Raw genomic sequence first — 24,889 nt, forward strand, 5'->3', positions numbered from 1 at the left:
AGAGCTCAGTCTAGCCAACATGACTTGAGCCTTGTGGCACCTAAAACAGATATGTCACGCCGGACTCTGATCTACAAAACTGTGAGCTAATAAAAGGGTCTTGGCCCACTAAGTTTATGGTAATTTGTTGTACAACAACAGACAACAGAATAGCTTTTATTATAATTGTTTGGATAGTCCCTGCCACACTGACTGAGCTCCTTAAAGATAGAGGCTGGCCCATTCATTTCAGCATCACCAGAACCTTTTAGGGGAATGTCCAGAGGAAGAGTTTAGTAAATTGCTTGCTGGGGTGGGACAGGGTGGATGAATAAATGGATGGATGCATGAATGGATGAATCTTGGAACACAAGATTCCATTCTTTTCAAGCAGTTGCTTTAGAATTGGGAAAGGGGGGATCAAATGGAAGAAAAAGAAGAGGAGGAGGAGGAGAAAGAGGAGGAGGAGAAGGAGGAGGAGGAAGGAGGAAAGAGGAGGAGGAAGGAGGAAAGAGGAGGAGGAAGGAGGAAAGAGGAGGAGGAAGGGGGGAAGAGGAGGAGGAAGGGGGGAAGGAGGAGATGACATAAACAAACAATGAAATTAGGTGGGATAAAAGTGGGTTTTGTGCTCCTTCATTGATTTTTTAATGTTTTTATTAGTGCATTATAGCTTTATATACTTGTGGGGTTCTTTTTTCATGGATGCCTAGAATTTGCTCCATTTCAATCCCTAGTACTACTCCCCTCCAAACCTCCCTCCTCCTGATCCTCTACCTCTGTTGTCTTCCTTCTATTAATTTATTTTTTAATTGGTATATTAGAGTTATACATGAAAGTGGAACTTATTTTGATATATTCATGCATGCCCATAACATAGTTTGGTCAATTTCATTCCAGTCTCTCCCCTTTTTCATCCTTCCTTTCCCCCACTTGATTCCCTTCCTCTACCCAACTGTTCTCTTTTCTATTTTCAAGAGATCACCCTTTTAAAAAATTTCTTATTTTTCTTCTTCCTCTGCGTATGAGAGAAAACTTTTGACCCTTTACTTTCTGAGTTGGGCTTATTTCACTTAACAGTATGTTCTCTAGTACCATCCACTTATCAGAAAATGACATAATTTTGTTCCTCTTTATGGCAGAGTAAAACTCTATGTGTACATATATATCACATTTTCTTCATTGCCTGTTGATGTGCACCCAGGCTGGTTCTATAACTTGGCTATTGTGAACTGCACTGCTATAAACATTGACACACATGCATCACTATAGTGTGCTGATTTCAGTTCTTTTGGGTAACTGCACGCAGGACTCCACCTGTTAGAAGTTAGGCCACACTTTATCTCTTGCAGCTCAAGCTAAGAGCTTATCAAGGATATGTGCCCTTGACAAGTGGGTCCTGTTGCATACCACCAGCAGCAACAGTCCTGGGAGCTCAACCCACAACATGGTTTCTGGGTGTTGAGGTCACTAAGACAGACACTCAAAAGCACTGGAGAACAATGGTGTGCTCACATGGAGAAGAGACAGAGCAACATCAGCTTTAATAGTGGGCAATGGTCCCCCACAGCCACCAGGGTCAGCCTAGCTAACACGGGAAGATGGTTTCCATGCAGCTCTCTGGGTTACAGGCAAAGGACCTAGTTCAGATACAGCAGTGTGATTACCAGGTGCCACATAACCCATATGCCTCAGTAAAATAAAAAACTTTACATCAAGCCCTGGAGGGGAAATATACCCCCAACCAAGGCAATCAGCTAGCTGTGAGAACTCACCTGTATTTAAGGAAATGCTCCAGGCCTAAGATCACACTCTTATGTGATCATGCAAGGGCCAGCAGGCTGCACATGACTGCCTTTATCATCAGCCCTGATATATGCATCTGTTACTGCCACAGCTGATGGTCTCTCTCTTTGAGATGATGCTCTCTATGTGTAACACTGGTGGGTACAGTGCCCAGCACTTCACCTCAGAAGCCCAAGGGAGAGTAGAATTCTGCCTTGTTCCTCCAGTTAACTGGAACAAGTGGTATGAAGACCCTGGGACAGTCAGGTTTGTTCCTGGCAAGCACAGGGGGATCTAATTCCTGGTATCTAATGCCAGATCAAGATATCCAGGCTGCTCCCTGGCCCTACTTCCCTGTTATAAGTTCCTGCCCACATTTAAAGCTGCTTCACTAACATGCCATTGAGTCTCTGCACCTCCTATAGAGTCCTTTTCTGCTTAAAACACGCAGAGTTGGTTTCTGTTGTTTGCAGCTAAGAATCCTGACTGATCAAGCTGATCTGACAGCTGAGTGCTTTTCTTATTTCCAAATACCTCCAGAGACTGTATAAGCTCTCTCAGTTACCTGTTGAACCAGTCAAGGTTCTTAGTTGTAGACAGAAGAACTCTCCCTAGCTGAGTTAAGAAGAAAAAAAAATTATTAAAAAATACTACTAGTGCTCTGGAAGCATCTCTGACAGGTCCTGCAGTTAAAAACAATAAATAAACCATACCACCTTCCAGACTGCATCCATGGGATCCCTATCACCAACCTCCCTGACACAGGAACCGTAGGTCCACCAAAAGCACAGTACACCATGTACTTCCACCAGCAAATCTGCCACAGCTGGCTCTGGATGGTGAATGTCTCTGGCCAGAACAGGTACCTCTGGGCACCTGCTTCTTAGTGTCACTGGCCTCCCAACTGAAGGCTGGCACAGGTGCCTCTGGTTGGAAGAACATTATATTTGCACTTTATACAAGGGAAGCTGGGAACCTCAACCCTCACTCATGGCTTCTCTGTGCAGACTTAGAAGATGAGAAATTTCCCAAACTTAGAAAGGTTGACCAAGAGTACTGGGTGCTTCCTATGACCCAGTTATCTCACTCCTCTGTAGTTACCCAAAAGAACTAAAATCAGCATACTGCAGTGATACAGCCACATCAATATTTATAGCAGCACAATTCATAATAGCCAAGTTATGGAACCAGCCCACATGCCAGTTGATAGATGGATGAATTAATTAAGAAAATGTGGTATATATATCCACAATGGGGTTTTACTCAGCCATGAAGAAGAATGAAATGTTATTTGCTGGTAAATGGGTAGAACTGGAGAACATCATGCTAAATGAAATAAGCCACTCATAAAGGAAAGAGTCGAATGTTTTCTCTCATATGTGGAAATTAGAGCAAAATAAAGGGGGGAGGGGAACAGGGTTGCCTATCATAAAGAGAAAGGGAAGATCAGTGGAGTAGAACATTGAGAGGAAGGAGGAAAGGACAGGAAAAGGAGGAAATGTGGAATGAATTTAATGACATTATGCTGTGTGTACATACAAATATACCACAGTATATCTGTAACGCACCCATCAGAAATAAACAAAAAAATAAACAAATAAACAGACACTATTACCTCATGTACATGTTTGACTTCATGACCAATGTGATCCTGCAATATGTACAATCAGAAAAATGAGAGATTACACCCCATTTGTGTATGATCTATCAAATTGTATAAATGCATTTCTACTGACATGTCCAACTAATTAGAACAAATAAAATTAAAATAAATAAATAAATAAATAGATGAGTGCCAGGTGCAGTGGCACATGCCTGTAACCCCAGCGGCTAGGGAGGCTGAGACAGGAGGATCACAAGTTCAAAGCCAGCCTCAGCAAAAGCAAGGCACTAAGCAACTCAGTGAGACCCTGTCTCAAAATAAAATAGAAAACAGGACTGGGGATGTGGCTTAGTGGCCCAGCGCCTCTGAGTTCAATCCCCAGTACCCCAAAAAATAAAAATTAAAAATAAATAAATAAGTGAAAAGAAGACCAGTTGAGTAGAGAAAGGACAATAGGGGGAGGGAAGAGGGGAGGGAAAGAGGGGACCTGAAGACTGAAATGGAGGAACTCAAATTCCACACATGTATGATCTTGTCAAAATGAACCCAACTATTACGTATAATTATAAGGCTAAAAGGGAAAAAAATGTTAGAGTACTGAGTGCCATGACTTCACCAACACCCTGTTCCCCACAAACAGTTTTACTACATCTGCTACAATATTAGAAATGCCTTGCATCCAAGAAATCTTTCTTAGCGGCTAACCAGACTCCCACCTGCTGCAAACTTCCAGTTTAACTAGAGTCCCCTATGTGTCATCTTCAGTGGAATTCCACAAGAGCCTGCCAACAAGTTCCCGGTGGGACACTAACATTAAGTCATTTTCACTTTCCTTTATAACTGCTAAGAAATACCAATTTTTTTTTTTTTTTTTTTTTTTTTTTTGCGGTGCTGGGGATCGAACCCAGGGCCTTGTGCTTGACAGGCAAGCACTCTACCAACTGAGCTATACCCCCAGCCCCAAAAAATACCAATTCTTGATGCACAAAAAGAAGAAGAAAAAGAAAATAGAGACCAATATTCCTGATAAACAGAAATGCAAAAATCCTCAACGAAATATTAACAAATCAAACCCAACAGCACATTAAAAAAGATTATTTAGTGATCCAGTGGGGATTCACCCCAGGGGCAAAAGGATGATTCAATATATGCAAATCAATAAAAAGTGATGTACCATATCACCAGGATGAAGGACAAAACTACAGGGTCATCTCAATAGATGTAGGGAAATCATTTGAAAACTTCACCATCATTTTATGATAAAAATACTAGTCAAATTAGGCATATCCAAAACATAGCATAATAAAGGCTATTTATACCAAGCCAACATCTAACATTACACTGAATAGGGGAGAAAATGAAAATTTGCTAAGATCTGGAACAAGACAAGGATGCCCACTCTCATCACTTCTATCCAATATAATGCTGGAAGTTCTAGCCTGAGAATTAGGCAAGAGAAAGAAAAAAAGGGGGCAACCAAATTGCAAAAAAAGTCAAATTGTTACTGTTTTGCAGATGATATGATCTTATATACAGAAAGCACCAGAAACTACACCAAAAAAAAAAAAAAAAAACTATTTTAACTGATAAATGGAGTCAGCAAAATTACAGGATAGAAATCAACATACAAAAATCAGCAGCATTGCTATATGCCAATAGTAAATTAACTGAAATGGAAATTGAGAAAGCAATTGCACTTTTTAAAATTTTTTCTAATTAGTTATACATGGCAATAGAATGCATTCTGACATATTGTACACAAATGGAACACAACTTCTCAAGAAATTGCATTTATAATAGCTATGAAAATAAAACAACACCTAGGAGTAAATTTAACAAACGAGATGAAAGATCTCTACAGTGAAAATTATAGAACACTAATGAAAGAAATTGAAGAATACACAAAAAATGTGGAAAGATATTCCATGTTCATGAATTGGAAGAATTAATATTGTTAAAATGTCCATACTACCTAAAGCAATTTACAGATTCAGTGCAATCCCTATCAAAATGCCAATGGATCCGGGACCAGATGGGTTCTCAGCCAAGTTCTACAAAACCTTTAAAGAAGAGCTCATTCCAATACTCCTCAAAGTATTCCATGAAATAGAAGAGGAGGGAACCCTCCCAAACTCATTCTATGAAGCCAATATCACCCTGATACCTAAACCAGACAGACACATCGAGGAAAGAAAGTTTCAGACCAATATCTTTAATGAACATTGACGCAAAAATTCTCAACAAAATTTTAGCAAATCGCATACAAAAATATATCAAAAAGATAGTGCACCACGATCAAGTGGGTTTTATCCCAGGGATGCAAGGTTGGTTCAACATCCAGAAATCAATAAATGTCATTCACCATATCATAGACTAAAAGTTAAGAATCACATGATTATTTCAATAGATGCAGAAAAAGCATTCGATAAAATACAGCATCCCTTCATGCTCAAAACACTAGAAAAAATAGGGATAGTGGGATAGTGGGATGGCCTTTACAATTTTAAGGAAATCTACACTAAGCCCATGGCCAATATCATTCTAAATGGTGAAAAACTGAAAGCATTCCCCCTAAAAACTGGAACAAGGCAGGGATGCCCTCTTTCGCCACTTCTATTCAACATTGTCCTTGAAACTCTAGCCAGAACAATTAGATAAACCAAAGAAATTAAGGGGATACGAATAGGAAAAGAAGAACTCAAACTATCCCTGTTCACTGATGACATGATTATATATTTAGAGGAACCCATAAATTCCACCAGAAAACTTTTAGAACTCATAAGTGAATTCAGTAAAGTAGTAGGTTACAAGATCAATGCTCATAAATCCAATGCATTTTTATACATAAGTGATGAACTTCAGAAAGAGAAGTTAGGAAAACTATCCCATTCACAACAGCCTCGAAAAAATCAAATACTTGGGAATCAATCTCACAAAAGAGGTGAAAGACCTCTACAGTGAGAACTACAGAACACTAAAGAAAGAAATTAAAGAAAACCTTAGAAGATGGAAAGATGTCCCATGTTCTTGGATAGGCAGAATTAATATTGTCAAAATGGCCATACTACCAAAAGTGCTATACAGATTCAATGCAATTCCAATTAAAATTCCAATGATGTACCTTACAGAAATAGAGCAAGCAATCATGAAATTCATCTGGAAGAATAAGAAACCCAGAATAGCTAAAGCAATCCTCAGTAGAAAGAGCGAAGCAGGGGTTCTCGCAATACCAGATCTTCAACTCTATTACAAAGCAATAGTAACAAAAATAGCATGGTATTGGTACCAAAATAGACCAGTAGATCAATGGTACAGAATAGAGGACATGGACACAAACCCAAACAAATACAATTTTCTCATACTAGACAAAGGGGCCCAAAATATGCAATGGAGAAGAGATAGCCTCTTCAACAAATAGTGCTGGGAAAACTGGAAAACCATATGCAACAGAATGAAATTAAACCCCTATCTCTCGCCCTGCACAAAACTCAACTCAAAATGGATCAAGGACCTCAGAATCAGACCAGAGACTCTGCATCTTATAGAAGAAAAGTAGGTCCAAATATTCAACTTGTTGGCTTAGGATCAAACTTCCTTAACAGGACTCCCATAGCATAAGAAATAAAAGTAAGAATCAACAACTGGGATAGATTCAAACTAAAAAGCTTTCTTTCAGCAAAGGAAACTATCAGTAATGCAAAGAGAGAGCCTACAGAGTGGGAGAATATCTTTGCCACTCATACTTCAGATAGAGCACTAATCTCCAGAATATATAAAGAACTCAAAAAACTCTACATCAAGAATACAAATAATTCAATCAACAATGGGCTAAGGAAATGAACAGACACTTCACAGGAGAAGATGTACAAGCAATCAACAGATATATGAAAAAATGTTCAACATCTCTAGTAATAAGAGAAATGCAAATCAAAACTACCCTAAGATTTCATCTCACCCCAATTAGAATGGCGATTATCAAGAACACAAGGAACAATAGGTGTTGGCGAGGATGTGGGGAGAAAGGTACACTCATACATTGCTGGTGGGGTTGCAAATTAGTGCAGCCACTCTGGAAAGCAGTATGGAGATTCCTCAGAAAGCTTGGAATGGAACCACCATTTGACCCAGCTATCCCACTCCTTGGCCTATACCCAAAGGACTTAAAATCAGCATACTACAGAGATACAGCCACATCAATGTTCATTGCTGCTCAATTCACCATAGCCAGATTGTGGAACCAACCTAGATGCCCTTCAGTTGATGAATGGATAAAGAAACTGTGGCATATATATACAATGGAATATTACTCCACCATAAAGAATGATAAAATTATGGCATTTGCAGGCAAATGGATGAAATTGGAGAATATCATGCTAAGTGAGATAAGCCAATCTCAAAAAACTAAAGGACAAATGATCTCGCTGATAAGTGGATAATGACACATAATGGGGGGTGGGAGGGGTTAGTTTTAGGGTTAGGGTTAGGGAGGGTGACAAGAATGGAGGAAGGAAGGACTGTATAGAGGGAAAAGAGGGGTGGGAGTGGTGGGTGGAAGGGAAAAAATAACAGAATGAATCAAACAACATTACCCTATGTAAATTTATGATTACAAAAATGGTATGCCTTACTCCATATACAAACAGAGAAACAACATGTATCCCATTTGTTTACAATAAAAAAAAAAATGCCAATGGCATTCTTTACTGGAAGAATCAGGAAAAAAATAATTCTAAAATTTATGTGGAACCTTACAAAAAATTCCAAATAGTCAAATCCATCTTGAGCAAAATGAACAAAACATAAGGCACTATACTACATGACTTCAAAATATACTGCAAAGTCATAGTAATCAAAACAGCATGGCATTGGTATAAAAACAGACACACAGACCACTGGAACAGAATAAAGAACTTAGAAGTTATCTCAACTGATTTTTTCTTCATCCAACTGATTTTTAACAAAGGTGTTAACATGTGTTGGACAAATTATAGTCTTCAGTAAGTGGTGTTAGGAAAATTGGCTATATACAGGCAGAAGAACATGCCCCCACTACCCCACTTCCACTGCCTGCAGTCCCCTCCACCACTCCATTCAGCACCGATAAATTAATCCTTTAATGAGGTTAGTGCCCTTATGACCCGATTATTTCCTAAAATCCCCACCTTTGCATATTGCTACATTGGGAACCAAGCCTTCAAGTACATGAGTCTTTGGGGAATATTCCAGATCCAAACAATAACACCAAGAAATGGAAACAACGTACGTGACCATCATCTAATATATGGATTTTAGAAATGCAGTACATATGCACATTGGAATACTATATAGCCATAAAAAAGAAGGAAGCCCTGTCATTTGCAACAACATGGATGGAACTAGAGCTCATTATAGTAAGTGAAATAAGTCAGGAATAGAAAGACAAGTACCCCATGATCTCACTCTCATGTGGAATCTACAAATGTTGATCCCATAGAAACTGAGAACAGAATGGTGGCTAACAGAAGGGAAGGGGGAAATGGGGAAATGGGAATGGATGTGTACCAAGTTAGCCAGGAGTAAGAAGCTCCAGTGCACTGCTGCACCGTATGGTGATGACAGATGACAATAATGTCCTGTACATTTCAAAAGGGCAGAAGAAATTATTTTGAAACTTTTAACCATAAAAATTGATCAACATGTGATGAAATGTGTTTAACCTGATTTACATTAATGATTTATACGTTAAATAATGTATATAGGTACCCCATTAATTCACACAAAATAAATAAATTTACAAGAAAAAAGAAGGTAACAGTTTTTTTTCTCTTCTCGCCCTCATGACTCCTTGGAGTCTCCAGAGTCGTCCTGTCACCTGTCCAGACCTCTCTTCAGTAGTCCCACTCTCGGGTCTGCCCTCGCCCGGTCCCCTGTTCTCATTTTCTCTGTCCATGCTGTCTCCCAGTCCAGATCTTAGCTTCCTGCCCACTAAGCAATAGCGCATGTCCCCCAGCCTCCTCCAGTGGGCTGTCACGTGGCCTCACCATCACACTGCAAAGGAACCTGGCAGTGACCCGGTACCACGGGCCGTTCAGAGCTAAAATCCCAGCAGCCCCTCCATGGCTTTGTCACTGCACAGCGACACAGCACAGCCACCTCAAGAGGAGGATGCAGGAGAAGGGAATGGAACCCAACTCCAAAGACTTCAGCCAGCTGCGTGACCCGGGACAAGACATTATACCCCTCTGAGCCCCAGGTTTCTCGTCTGAAATGTTCAGATGATGTATTTGCCTCAGAGACTTGTTGAGAGGCTCGCTGAGGTGATGATCTAGTGCCTGTGATAAGTGCTCATGGTATGCCACCTTGTAGAGATGAGTTGGAGATCAAAAGATCCTGGGAGGAACATCACAGTAGCAGGGTACGGTGGCGCACGCCTGCAATCCCATCGGCTCAGGAGGCTGAGGCAGGAGGACTGTGAGTTCAAAGCCAACGTAGGCAAGTTAGCAAGGCCCTAAGCAACTCAGTGAGACCCTTTCTCTAGATAAAACATAAAAAAGAGTTGGGGATGTGGCTTAGTGGTTAAGAGCCCCTGGGTTCAATACCCAGTACCAAAAAAAAAAAAAACTGGAGAAATCCTGTAAAATTACATGGTGTTATTCATATCAGAGTTATTTATATTATTTCAAAAACTAAGTAGAGAAGCATGGGTATAATCTTGATACAATGCACTTGCTGGATAGGAACCAGTGGGTTGCTTTAAGTTACTCTGAAAAGGAAGCATGAGTATTAATACCACATACATATATTCCCAGGGTGACTGAGCCACAGAAGCCCTGAGTTGGTTTTCAGGCCTTCCAGTTTACAGACGCAGGGGCTCTTAGAAGATCTTGGCCACGCAGGTCAGCAACAGACCTTGAATCTTGTGTTCCTGGCCCTGGCAACATCACGTTGGCACAGCAAGGATTCCACGCAGGCCTTCACGAGCCAGTGTCTCCATCCTCACCCACAATGCCTGGGCCACGCTCCCAAAGCACCTGAAAAGCCGGACTTCCAGGAGCCAGAATTGGTGGCTCCTTAGACGTGATTTAAAGAGTCAAAGAAATGCCTACTCCAATGGTGCCTCTTCCATCCACCAGCCCCCGGGTCTGAAGCCCCCTGCCTCTTTGTTTTAATCATTTTAGAAAATTTAAAAATGGAAATAACAACTTAAAACAACTTAAAAGTGACCTTGGAACTGTTGTTATCATCGACAGTGTGCTGAGCTAGTCCGGCAGACCTCTAAGAGCCAGGACGAGAGTTTGTAATGGGGAGGAGAGGCGGGATAGAGTATAGGTCAACAGGAAGGGCGGGAAATCCTGCAAAGGACACTCACGATATGATAAAAAAGAGCATTTCATATTAAAGAGGGGGAGCTACAGGAGGAGGAGAGGATATGTGAGACCCCTTGGGGGAAGAAGTACACAGCAGACACAGCTATGCCTCCTTCCAGGCAGACAGCCCCTTCTCAGGAAATCTTCCCTGGGCTCCCCAAGGAATAACCTGCCTTGAAGAACTTTGGAGTGTTCTGAGCCTCCTCATGTAGCACTTGCGTCGCACCAGCTGTGAGCTCAGGCAGTCCTGAGGAAGCTCCATGCAGCAGAGGGGACCCGGCAAAGACCACTGTTGGATCATGGAGGCATCCCAAGTTCAGTCAACCTGCCTTATTGCATTTGCAAGCCAGACTCGGAGCAAGGCCCTTTAAACGCAGGCTATTTCTCCGGAAATGGGGGACCCTGCTGATCCTCAGGATTCATTTAATATTGGAGACAGCCGAAAGAATGCTGCAGGGTGGGAAGAAAAGAAGAGCCCCTCTCCCTAGCCAGAAGCCCAAACTCAGGAGCAGCAGCTTCGTGAATTCTAGAGGAGGGATAGGTGCACGGCCACCCAGGTGAGGAAGGTGTCAGGATGTACCATGGAGCTGGTTTTGCATAACTGATACTCAATTTTTAATTAGGTGACATATTTCAGGCTAACTTTTTGTAAAACAAAAATTTTATTTTAAATACCTTTATTTCTATTTCATATAAGAATGAGAAAATGTCAGTGGTCTCTATTAAAGAATATATGTGTATATATAAAGAAAGCATGGGGGGGGTGAGAAAGCCCCCAAGATGAGGGGAGGGCTGTACCCATGTGTCCTTGCTAGAGAACTGTCACTTTGGAGGACAATCAGCCTGCTGGCCACACCCATTTCTCTCACTCACTTCCTTTTTCTTGACTCACAGAATCTTCCAGGTCTTCTGAGGAAAACTATATCCTCCACCCAGAACTCACAGCAGGGCCCAAATGAAGGAAAACTGAAGCAGAAAAACACATCCCATCCAAATACAGGCTGGTACATGGGCCTTGCTGTCTGCAATGCCGATAGGAAGCTGCCATCGATTTTCCATGGGAAAGGGAACTGAGGAAATCGAAAGCTTGCGGGGGAGTCAGGCAGGCCCCACGAGGCGAATATCTCTTCTCTCTGTGTTATCTTTTTGCACAGTTCAAAAATCAATTAGTGATGAATTTCTCTGGAAACTTCTTAAACAATGTTATTTCTTTAAAGATCTGTACGAGCACCATCAGATTTGCTTTCCAGGTGTGAATTAGAAAATTAGCCTCGTCCTTTCCTAATTTCCTCCTTGGTAACATTGCATCAGTCTGCACAGTCTGGTAGTGACTGAGTCGCAGTCGATGGGAAGCACGTGATTCCTTCTTCCCCTCCAGTAATGCAAATGAAAGCAAGGATGATGGAAAGGGAGGCAAAAGAGAGGAGAAGCCAGGAAGGCGAACTTCAGAAGACAGAGCTTCCTGGCTGTTGCCAGCAAGGAACAAAGAAAGGGCTGGCGGAGGATTAGAGAATGACAGTACCTTTGCAAGGGGCCAGGAGAGAGGCTGTAAGCCAGGCTGTAACCACAGCACTGTGCTGCATAGGCAAGGCCTCGGACCTATCCATCCATCTTGGTCAGCGTGTGCCTCTGGTAGAAGGCTGCAGGGGACACGTAGCTGAGCGAGGGGGGCAGTCACGGTGTCCGGTCACAAGGCTGGCTGCCACCACAGCATGCAACCGCCTGATTTCCTGCTTCCCTCAACAGAGGGAGATGAACCCTCATTAATTCAGACTAATTTGCTGGAAGGCCAAACTAATAGACAGTAGTAAGATGCTTTTAAAGGATTCCATTTTATCACTTTCATTTACACATAGTAAAAGGAACTAAGTCTGCCTTTGATGAATAGATAAAAATGATCAGGATCCAGCTCATTAAAGCACAATTTAAAAATAAATTAACATTTTATCGATGGAATAAAATTATATTAAAACTACACTGTGACAGGCAGAGAAAACAGTAGAGCCACCATCCCTGTCCTCAGGGATGGTGCAGTCTGGGTAGAAGGGTCAAGTCAGGAAGCAGATAGCTCTTTAATTAGAGGTTGGATAAGAGAAGATGATGAGAGCCAGAGGAGGGGCAGCTTACCCAGAGGAAGCAGGCAGCAGCCAGGGAGGGCTTATTGGAAGTGTTATGGGAACTAGATGTTGAAGGGCAATTATAAAACTAATACCAGCTACTCAGAGGCTGAGTCAGAAGGATCTCAAGTTCAAAGCCAATATTAGCAACCTCATGACAGCCCATCACAAAATAAATAAAAAGGGTTGGAGATGTAACTCAGTAGCAGAGTACCCCTGGGTTCGATTCCTAGTACGGGGAGGGGGGGGGAGTCTCTCCAGGTTGTATGGCTAGCAACCACGCAAGCTGGTGAGGTAAAGGAAGAAGGGGGACTAAGGCACCACATGGCCTTCCAGGCATCCACACAGTAGTGTATAGCTTAAAAACCACACGATTTCTCATCTTTACTTCCTAACATCATGTGCATTTTCCAGGTGGGAAGGTGGTTATTTTACCCTATCGTAGATGAAGATAGAACCGATAGAGGAGCCAGGGGATGCAGTCGAGTCCCCTGAGTCCAGACTCCGTCTCTGTCAGAAATCTGATGGAAATCACAAACCTGCTGCTCGGGGAGGGGGGGGAAGGCACATATTTTACCCCTCTTAGACAAGCCGAGCACTTCCAGAAACCCACTACAGCAGGGATCGCTCCTCCCTGAGCACAGCTCCCCCGTGCATATCCTGCAATCAGCCTATGTCAGGGCCCGCTGGCCACTCTGATGACTCTATTTTAATTGGATAGATGATCACTCCTCTTCTAAATCTGATTACCCGAGTGCTGTGAGCCTCGGGTATGCAGCCCCATCGTTCAGCTCTGGAGCGGAGCATTCTCAGATTCAACAAGACGTGGGCTGGGGGTCCATGTTTTACACTGATTGTGACCTGCCCAAAGTGGATTCTGTTTGCTGAGGCCCTCGGATCCAGATTTGCAAGCTCATGTCTTGGCAGGGGACACAGCTAAGGTTGGACAGACTGGGAAATTCAGTGAAGGGAGGCAGGCACACACCTGAGGAAGGAAGCCTTCTGACAACCCCACCTCGGGGTCTTATGATGTCACCAGCCGTTTCCAGGCTTGTTCTCCCAAGTTCTGAGGTCCTGCAAGGCACAATTCCCCTGCTCCTTACTACTGGCAGAAACCTTCCTGTCCCCCTGACTACAGGGTCACATCCTCCTGCTCACCCCATGTGCACCATGTGGCCCCTCAGACGCTTGCCCACAACAGGTGCTTAACAAACATACATTGAAGTCATATATGAATCCTTCAATTGTCTCACTCAGGTTTGAAATCAGCTCTAGAAGCAACAAAGAAGAAAAGAAATTGGGATGAGGAGGGACCTGCTTCCCTTGCAGGTTTTATGTCACAACAGCACATTTTCAGGGGTTTCTGTCCCTTACCTGGGTGTCCACAGACATGATGCTCTCATGGGCTTCTTCATGCACCAGCTGTCTTGCGCGTAAGACATCCCTCTGCCTGCAGCCAGCAAGGTCTCTGTGGGTCACATCCAGGTTCCCAGAAGGCTGAACACCCGTCCTGGTGGCTCCTGATGAAGAGCAACCAGCAGGCCCCACCCACAACCATCCCCCCTTCCAGTGAGGGAAAATACAGAATTGAAATGATCCCACAGACAGGAAATCAACATCTTTTAAAGACCAAATTCTAGGACCAGAGTAGAAACTGAACATTCTGGAAGTGATAATTGGTCTCATTTATCTAAATTTAGAAGGTCTGGAAAGGGAAAGAGTAACTATTAAGACATGTTATTTAGAAGAAGATAAGCCTTTAATCAAAGAGATGAGTCAAACCCAAACTCAAAACTAAAATCCTGCTCAAATCAGGGGTTTGAAATCTAAGTTCCTTTGGGGATAAAAGTCAGATCTTATTTAACTTGAAAATGAATAAGAACTTTCACAAACAGAATAAACTCCACCAACAAAAAAATAGGCCATCTGATAACTGTAGAAAAAAAAAAAGCTTTTAGTTGCAAATCAGAAATATCTCGAATAAAACGTGCTGCCTGTGAGCTGAGAGATGGCTGAGCTGAGTTCACAGTGCTTTGAAATCGACTGGGAAACCATCCAGGCCAAAGGATGAGGTGCCCACTGCCTTGACCACCCCAGCTCTCCCTAGATGGCCTCATGCCCCCCACAATCCCAAACCTCAGTCTCCTCAACTGCAAAGTGGAATTGATAACCCCCTATTTTTTCCATTTTCACTTCAGTTTGGTTTAACAAGTCTTTTCTGAATGCCTGCTCCATGCCTAGGGCCGGTGACACAGATGCACAAGTCAATGAGACATGGTCCCTCCCTGTCGTGTGTCAGAGTGACAGTCAAAGATGTCCAGGGTGCTGAAGTCTGAGTCTTTGAGGAAGAAGCACCTAAGATAAGTCTAAGGGAGTCTGTGAAGGACAAAGGACATTCTACTCAGATGGAACACAAAGACACAGGACAGAATCTAGAGCAAGGGAAGAATACAGGCAATTTGGTCCTCTTGGCACTCATGTGAGGGGGTGGGGCCAGGGGCAGCCCAGAGGCTTGGCACATGGGAAGGTTCCAGGCTGGGAGAGCTGATCAAAGCGCTGAACTCTAGCCTGGAGGTGCCATCTTAGACCTTCCAAAAAGATATTTGTTTCTGGCTATTGAACAATTATTTTTCCGAAAGAAGTATTAGGAAAATAAAAGGAAATTAAAAGGGGGAAAAGTGACTCGAAAAACCATAAAAAGCCATCATTGTGCGGAACTTACCGCACAAGTGACCTCACTGAAGGAGGATGATCCCAGAGCAGAGCCAGTACTGGCCCCCCAAAGGCATAGTCCCAGGCAAAAGCTAAGCTCCTTGTCGCCCTCATTCTCTGAGTTGAACTTCCGTCCTCGGCCTGACTCATGGCCCTTGTAGACCCACCATAGCCCCCTACCAAGATTTCCTCTCCTGGTCTGCATATTCTCTGGAGTCCAGTGTTGACGCCTTCAGACCACGCCGTACCTGGTAATCTCTGCCTGGCACAATCCTGAGGGTGAGGTCACTGTTTTCTGCCAATTCTTTGCTCATCTTCATAAAGTTCAGAAAGAAAACACTCCTCAGGTCTTCTCAAGGACAGATGAACTGGGAGGATCCCAGAAGTTAGTCCAGACACGCCCAGTGTGAATACATCTGCACATGCACACACATGCACCCAAGAGGGGTCTCCAATGGGACCTGACTATTATAATGAGAGGGATGGTTTGGTCATTATTTTACCCACTGAACTTCTGGAAATTGCACACCTTCCGAGATATCGGATTTAAAGCTTAAAAATAGATCAGTCAAAAATAAAATAAATAAATAACCTCAGAATGCTATAAAACCTCTCTTGGTATCTTCATTCCTCTTTATTTTTCTTCATACACTATCGCAGTCTGATGGTACATACAGGTGTGCTCATTGTCTAGCTCTCAAAACTGTGGAAGAGGAAACAGACTGCTCACTGCACTATCTTCAGAACCTCGAACAGTGTAGTGAAGGTAAAGTCTAAATAAACATGAAATAAATGAATGAATGACAAGAGTGTATCTCTCATTCTCTAGAAGCCTTTGTTTGTTTGTTCGTCGTTGTTGTTGTTGCTATTGTTGTTTTAACTGTTCACTAACTCACAGAACAAAGGATTAGGGGAAAAGCATAAACGACTGGTAGATCAATTTATCATTTTCATTCATTAATTCAAAAAATTTTTTTTTCTTGATAACCCACCATAGGCCAAATATTAAGAATATCTTCCAAACTAATGGACAGGTTACAAAATAGATACCTGATTTCAAAATAGAGCATAGAGAATATTTGGGCCTTCCAATGAGAAGGCCAGATCTGGAGCCTCCTGGAACGAGTAGGGATTTCACCAAAATTACTTGCTCGACCACAAGAGCAGATATGGGGAAAAAAGATGAAAGCTATCGATTGCCTTAAGTAGCGCTCCGAATCCTCTCTTTCATAGTATCAATCATTTCAAAATAACCGAAAAATTAGGAGAAAGTCCGTAGTTGGTCCAGAGGATACAGTGACTTTTAAAGAACTAAAATACCAGACAGAATTGAAAGCTTTCAAGCTGAATACCAAGTAGAAAGGTGGCAGGAATTCTATTGATGGAATGCATGCTGCTGTAAGAAAAGCATTTGATATAGTGGTATAAAGTGTTACACTCAAAATTAATTCAAATTGGCTTAGTAAGGAGTGCTGCCACATAAATTTAAAACTAGCTCAAAGTCTGCAAACAAAGGGTGATGACAAATGAAAATACATTGAGGTGGGGGAGGTGGGTGCACGGGGGTCATCTTTATTAATGTTCTGAAAGAGAGAGAGTAAACAGCATGTTAATGAAACTTGCAAATGATGCTAATTTGGGAGGTGTTGCTCTGATCACTGTGGACAGAGAGGGAATATAAATGAAGCTTAAGTGGTAATAAATATGAAGAGGAAACAACACAATGAGATTGGAGTGAGAAAATGCAAACCATGCCCAATGTAATGATTCGCCCACTCTCACCCCAGAGCTCTTTGCCCCTGATGCGTGTGGGATGGGGCTGGAGTGGGAACGAAGATGATCCTGACTCAGAAAGGTCAAATCTAACAAAGTATTTCTCGTCGGCGTGACTTCCTGTTGCTGGCCCTTTAAAATTCCACAAAAGGCTTTCCCTGGGTTCAGAACAAGAGTGGGGCTCGCCCTTGGATGATGGGGCTCCATAAATTACCGTGCAGGAGAAGCTGTTAAAAGAAACAACCAAATAATGAGGGGAGCGGGGAGATTGATTTATGAGAAATGACCCGAAGGGGCAGACTTGCGTTAATTGATGGCTAAGTGGTAACATGATAATGACCTGCTGAGATCTCCCCATGACAAATAACCAAGGGAAGGAAATATTTAGTATCCCATGAGGAACTTCTTCATTCTGTCTGGCAGACAGTTCCTCTCCCTCAGCGCTGCTGTTCCACTGAGTTTTGCCAGCCTGGATTTGATGGGTGTCAGCTCTGAGCAGTCCACATCCGGGGCTCTCCTACCCTACCCTGCCCCCACTGCGCTGCCAATACCCTCCTCGCTTTTGCTGCCGGCCTGAGGGGTGGCAGGAGTGTGGGGGCCAGGGTCCCTCCATCAGGGCACAGTCACATAGGCAGTGGACACCATGCCCAGATGTGGAGGGCGAGATGCTTCAAGCCACGTTAGAGGAAGTCTCCAATGAGCCTCCTCCCTCTGCAAGAAAATGAATGTGAGCGCTCTATGCAAATAGATACGGTTGTATGCAAATATGAGTTTTGATACTGTTTTTATTTCCCAGCAGGTTCAGCCACCAGATTTATGGCTTCCAGCCTGAGATCTGGCTGGGCTGAGCCAGTGGCAGTTTGTGGATGGAAACTGTAACAGATAATGTCTCAGGCTTCCTTCCACTCAGAATTCTAGAAAGTTAAAGCAGAAAGAAGCCTATAGCCTGTTTATCCCACTTCCTCCTTTTGCACAATAGGACAGAGAACATAAGAGAAGCTTGTTGAATTCCTGTTTGCAAGGAGAGGCTGCCCAAGGTCACATAGCATTGCTTTACTCATAGCTCTAGTAGCTTCTAATGTTTCTTAATCTATGCTTTGGAGAAAGGAAGCTGAAGCCACACTGGTTAAATTCTTGCTCAAGGTCACAGAGTCTGAGACTGAAGCAGTAATCTTCCCTCTAACCCAGCTGCCCTCAGGAAACCTAGGAACACTGAGACCTTTTGCTACAGGAGGGAGAGAGCTTTTCCAGTGACCATAGCCCATTGCTCAAACCTAGAATTTCTGGAGATTCCTAGGTGGGTCTGGAAAGTGAAGAACCATGGCAATTTTTTCACATGCCAAATCAGTACCTCCAAGATAAGCACCATGCTCTTCCACATCCCTGTCTCAGCTTTGCCAGCACATTGGGCTGTACTACTCCATCACCTTCCTGTCCCCAGGGTTCTGATGCATGTTCAGAGACTTCCAGGCAGAGAGGTACCACTCCCCACACAGGGGCCAGTGCCAGAGAACGTTCGAGCAGGTACCACCTCATAGGATTCTCCCAGCCAGCCTGTGAAGCAGGTAGGATAGTCGTTAACCATCTCCATTTTCAGAGCACCTACTATGTGCCAGGCACTACTAGAGATTCAGCAACAAAAACAAGCAAGGACCCCAAGTATCATTCCAGGTACAGGGAGTGAGAGCAAATAGAAACACACACACACACACACACACACACACACACACACACACACACACGAAATGTAAATATATAAGTAAGATGGTTTCAGATGATAGTAAGAAAATAAAATAGAATAATGAGGTAGAAATCTACTGAGTAGGGAAAAGGGGCAACTCTTACAGAAAGGAGATCAGGGAGCCTCTCTGAGGAGATTTCATCAGGTGGAGCCCCACAATGAGAAGGACTAACCAAGCCCAAGCAGGAGAAGTTGCGCTCCCGGGACAAGAACAGCGAGTGCAAAGGCCGTAGCACCAGGGCACGTTGGTCCATCTGAACACCAGGAATGCCAGCATCTAGAAGGTAAAGAAGGAGACACCCAAATGGTGAACCATGAGCAGAAGCCCAGTCATGAAAGAACAGGGAAGATATGGCCAGGAGATTGGATGTTATCCTAAGAGCTAAAGGGAAGAATCTCTGCCTCCCCGACTCCATTTTAAACAGATGACCCCTCAGTCCAGAGGGCTTCATCAGTGTCCCAGAACATCACTTAGCCAGACAATGGACCAGCCAAAACCACGTCCAGGAACTATGAGTAATGCTCTCTTCTTAAATAACTCCTAACAGGGACAGATGAAAGCAAGAAAACCTAACCTGTCTCAACAGGCACCCGCTTCCTCACAGAAGCAATAAACCCTCAAACACTGATGGTCTCCAAACCAAGTAGGGCTGTGTTCTTCACAGTTCCTATCAGAATAAAACTAAAGGAGGGGCCACTGACAATGTGTGTCACCCTCTGGGGAGCAGCCGAAAACTGCCAGGATAGATTTTTATAAGTTCTAAAAGAAGTCCCTTCTTAAACCAGATCTTACCCTGGAAACTCTGCCTTCTCTTCTAATTCTGGACAAAGGGGATTTCTCCCAGGGCCCTGCATGAAGTCTAGAGGGCTCCCTGAGCTTTCCACCAGGGGTTACAGTCTCCACCATTGTCTGCCTTGGGCTTGTCCCCACAAGGTTCTCTCCTGCACACCCAGGTCCCCCTCACCAAGTCAGTCAGCGTCCAATGCAACAATGGAGCCAGAGGCCTGGACTGTTGGTACAGAGTGGCAATCAGACCCCACAGGTTTTCTCCCAGGTCAGAGTTTTCTAACTGTTTTCATGGATGTCCAGGTCCAAACAGGAACCCAAGGCTGTATAGAGCCAGAGTATCTAGTGTCATCTAAATTTTCAAGTTCACACTGACTTTATACTTTCAGACACCAATCTCGAGGTTGATGCTGAATCTCATGACTGTTTAAAAATCTGTCCCAGGATTCAAACTGGATCTATAAGAAACTGAGAAAAGAAGCCTGCATTCTGGGCTGGGCATGTCCCAAAGTCAGTTTTTTTCACTTGGCTGGGTCTGTACCTCCCTCCTAGAGTCCTCCAGGAGGTCAGGAGCGTATGAGGGATAGGATTTTGCAATTTCAGAGTTCCCAAAGCATAGCAATCCTCTATGGCAAGTTCTGGGGCTTCAGAAAATTGACTGATGGTCCTAGGAGCAGGCGATAAGCAGAATCCATTATGGTAAGAAATACCAGCCTAGAGCTAGACTGATTCCATAGAGCCACCTGTACCTGCACAGAAGGCTCACTTCTGGCAGTGTGATCCCTAAGCCAAGCTAGAGAGGGCCATAGAAGCAGGAGCCCAGAGTAGCATGCAACAGCCTTCCCTGGGGTATGGAAGGAAAGTTACCTCAACCTCTGAAAACTCTACAGGCAGATGCACCCTCAACCCTAGAAGTAAGAATGGATACCAGATGGCCACCCCTCTGCATCATGGCCCCTAGCTGGGCCCCAGGACACATTCCTGAAGTACAAGGCTGTGGTTTCATCAGAAGCTGCTGATCAAATTCAGGGCATAACTCCTGTAATGCACCCATGGTCATTGTGATAGTTATGTGTCACCTTAACTGGTTCAGGGGTGCCCCCATATCTGGGAGTGTGAGGGGTTTACAGATGGGATCAGCGTTTGAATGAGCAATGTGAGTAGGCACCACCCATGGCCCTGAGGGCCTGGGCAGAACAAAAGGCAGAGGAAAGAGGCACTCCCTCACTTTCTCGGCCTCCCTGCTTGAGCTGGGACAACTCCTTCCATCATTTCTTGCACTTGGACTTACGATTCATAACATTGACTCCCCTGGTCCTCAGGCCTTCAGTCCTGGACTGAATTACATCATCAACTTGTCTGGGTCTCCAGCTTACAGATGGAAGATCATGGAACTTTTCAGCCTCTATAATCAGAAGAGTCAATTCCTCAAAACAAATCGCCTTTCATATATATACACATACATACATGTGTAGAATATGTATGTAGATATGTATTCATATATATACACATATACCCTTTGTGTGCATATATATATATATATATAGTTTTATACAGTTATATATAGTTCAGGGTCCTTTCCTGCTTAGAGTCCAGGCACCTAGAGGAGGGACCCTATAAGTTCAATTTCTCTGGAGAACCCTGACTAATAGTCACCTCACCATCAAGAGCTGTAGGATCCAGTGAATTCCTGGCAGTAGCATTAGGCTTTTGTACAGAGCTCAGGACCTTCTGGGGCCCTAAATAAATGCCCAGAGAATAAATAGTCAGAATAGCCATTCGCCCATCATCTCTTGTCCATATATCTTTATCTGTTTTTCCCTAGTTGGATACTCCTGAGGTCAGACGTATCAGTGGTCAGGGATGGTCACACCACAAGAATGCCACAGCACCTTCCTGATTGAGTAATACAAGTTGGAGGGAAAAGCCGGAGTTCTAATCCTGCTGCTGCTATTTGCTCCCTGTTTGAGCCTAGACAAGTCTCTGCCCACTTCCTAGCCCAGGGCTCCTTACCTATAAATTGGAGGAGGCACCGTAACAAGATCCTGGTTCTAAAATCCCTGATACACTGCAGGGCACCTCTTCTGCCTGTTTCCAGGTGGTCCTTGATGATGCTGCGCTCTGTTACTGTTCCTTGTTTGGTACATGAGCTTCTTCCTTAGACACGCTGGCATCCCACCTGCATGACGCTTCTGCCTTCCCTGAGTCCTCACTGCCTCACACAGGCACAGCCAGGAAGGAAGCTGGGCCTGGCTCTTCCTTAGGCTGCATTCCATCAACCCTTTTCCCGGCCCACCCTGAAGCCTGAGGGCATGAATTCTAGATGTTTGGTGGGGGGGGGGGGGGGGGGGTGCCAGGGAAATTCTACCCTAGTGTTTTTCCAAGAGACTTTTGATCTCTCCTTTCCCTTTAAGAACCAAGTTTCTTAAGAAAAACCTAGAAGGCAATCATTTTGCTGACATCTGCTTTTTACTCTGTCCTACACCATCCTTGAGACAATGAACACAGAGCCTTGTATGAACAGGGAGAAGGGATGGGGAATTGCAGAAAAGAAAAGAAAAAGACATAACTTAGTCTCAAAATCTTACCCAGACACACACCAACAACTCCTTCCTGGACTTGGAGAGAGCTGCTCCACCAGTTCTGCCCTATTTTAGGAGGAGAGGCTGTGCATGGACCCATCTGTCCCTCAGCCCTGGCCGGCTGTGCCCAGCAGTTGGGGGGTGGGGGGCATTCCAGCGCGGTGATCCCAGGGAAGTGTTTCAATTCACAAATAATGAGAGATTTAGAGCTCCCCTCCTTAGGGAAGAGAACACAGACACATCACTGGCTCTGCAGCCTGGGGCTGGGATCAGGAAGTCCGTTCTCCCAGGAGCCTTACCAGCAAGAGAAACGACTGCAGAGATCTCGGGGGTGTGAACTCAGTTCCTCTGCTCAGAAAGCCTAAGGTTTTAGCTGAGACACACACTGGACACCCCAGAGGAGGGGGCCGAAGAGGAATAGCTAAGACACGTGAGGCAAGGCACTGTCCAGAAATGGGGCACCCCAGTTAGAAAACCCTTGTGTGCCCTGGCCCCAAAGATCAGCACAGGCACCCAAATGTATCTTCAAGAGGAAAAAGAGTCCTCCTTCCCACTGTGTCCCCTGGGTCCCCATTAGAGGGCCTTTTGGTATTGAATTCTTCCTTCTCACCTGGAAAAGGGATGACTAAATGCACAGTCGCTGAGATGTTTCAGCTAAACCTAGTCTGTTGTCCTCAAAGGAATTCGATCTCTTTTTCCTTCACCTTGGCTGACTTAAATGCTCCTCTCTGTTTTTGTTGTTGACATGAGGTTCTGGGCGTGGCAGTGGCTTTTAATGTTGCTTTGTTTATTTTAAACTCACCACTGGCTTTCATCTGGATTTAAATCGAATTACTCTGCCCAGCAGAGCTCCTCTTTATTGTTTAAAAGCTGATCACATCTTTTCTAAAAAGCACAGCGTACTTGTTACCCTTGTACGAAGCGGCCACAATTTACTAGGACGAAAATCAATATATGATTGAATCCAATGTGCGCTCCTCTCTGGAATTCTTATAGCCTCGTGACTGATGGTCCCATATCTTTGTCCCATTCAGGCATTTACCTTCAAAACCTAGAGGGAAAAGAATCCATTTTTTCCAATGAATGAACAGAACACTGAAGAAATGATTTTAAATGCCAAAGAGAGAATCAGCATTACTTGGGAACCGAGCAGACAATCCTTGTGTAAGAAATGAATGACAAGTTTCAACCTAAACTGGAGGTCTAGCCACCAGAAATCACTGTCTGGAACCAACATTGAATTTCCCTTTAAGATGTTTTATCTCTTACAAGTTTTTAAACACACGATCTGGAAGAATTGGCACCCCTTCTATGCAGACACCCTTCTAGAAATCCACTTCCTCTACCCACCTGGTTTAGAAACTACAGCTCTCCTGTGGTAGGGAATCTCAGAAAAAAGGAAGAAGAAATGAGGCTGTCATTGCTTGGGTGGCCCCATCTTCAGGAGACAACCCCAAAGCCAGGCAGATTAACCCGCCTTCGATCCCACTTTCACTGGATAGGGAGTTTTGTAACAAAGGAGCAGGACCCCTGAGTTGCCAAATTTGGCTTTTTGTTTTTTTTGAAGATGGATTACCAAGCCTAAGAAAGGTTTAAAGGGACCAGTTTTGTTCTATCTTCCCCTTTGTGGGATGGGAGACTCCCCTAAGAGGTCAGCTTCACAGAGCAGAAAGTGGATTTAAAGGATGCTGAACCAATGTGCCTTATGTCTGGTCAATAAAAGAGCCAAAAGCCAGGTGCAATGACACACGCCTGTAATTCCAGTGGCTCAGGAGGCTGAGGCAGGAAGATCACGGGTTCAAAACCAGCCTCAACAACTTAGCGAGGGCTGAAGCAACTCAGCAAGACCCTGTCTGTAATAAAAAATATTTTTAAAAGGCTGGGAATGTGGCTCAGTGATTAAGTGCCCCTGTGTTCAAGACCCAGTACCAAAAAAATAAAAGAGTCAGAAAAGAAGATGAAATGCATGAGAAGGGTTTCTGAAGACTCGACTTTCCCGCTGGAGTGTTGTGGGCAGAGGAAGGAGAATCTAACTCTGGTTGGAAAATATGGTGAAAGGCCACATAGAAAACCAGCGTGGTTAGAAGATAACATGACAAAAGTGCATAAATCGGCGCTGTCTAGTTGCTGCCTGGTGTTTCATGCCAATTCAGCTTAATTTGTAGTTTTTCTTTTTTTTTTTTTTAACATATTCAACCGAAAAGTAACTCCAGCTAGAGTTAATATATCTGAAGTGCCATAATCAGGCTTAAAGCAGAGAGTACAGCCTTCACTGTCTAGGGAGAGACCCTTATATGGAGGTGACTGTTTCAGATTGCCTGTGAGTCACCCAAATTGGAGCAGGGACAAATAATAGTAAATGCCACAAGCCACACAGATGAGCTAGATGGAAAGGGAAAGAAATAAGGAGTCACTGAGGGTTTTAACACAGATGAAATCTGTACAAGAGAAAATATTAGTCCTGGCA

This window comes from Sciurus vulgaris, assembly GCF_902686455.1.
Source record: "Sciurus vulgaris genome assembly, chromosome: 10".
NCBI lineage: Eukaryota > Metazoa > Chordata > Mammalia > Rodentia > Sciuridae > Sciurus > Sciurus vulgaris.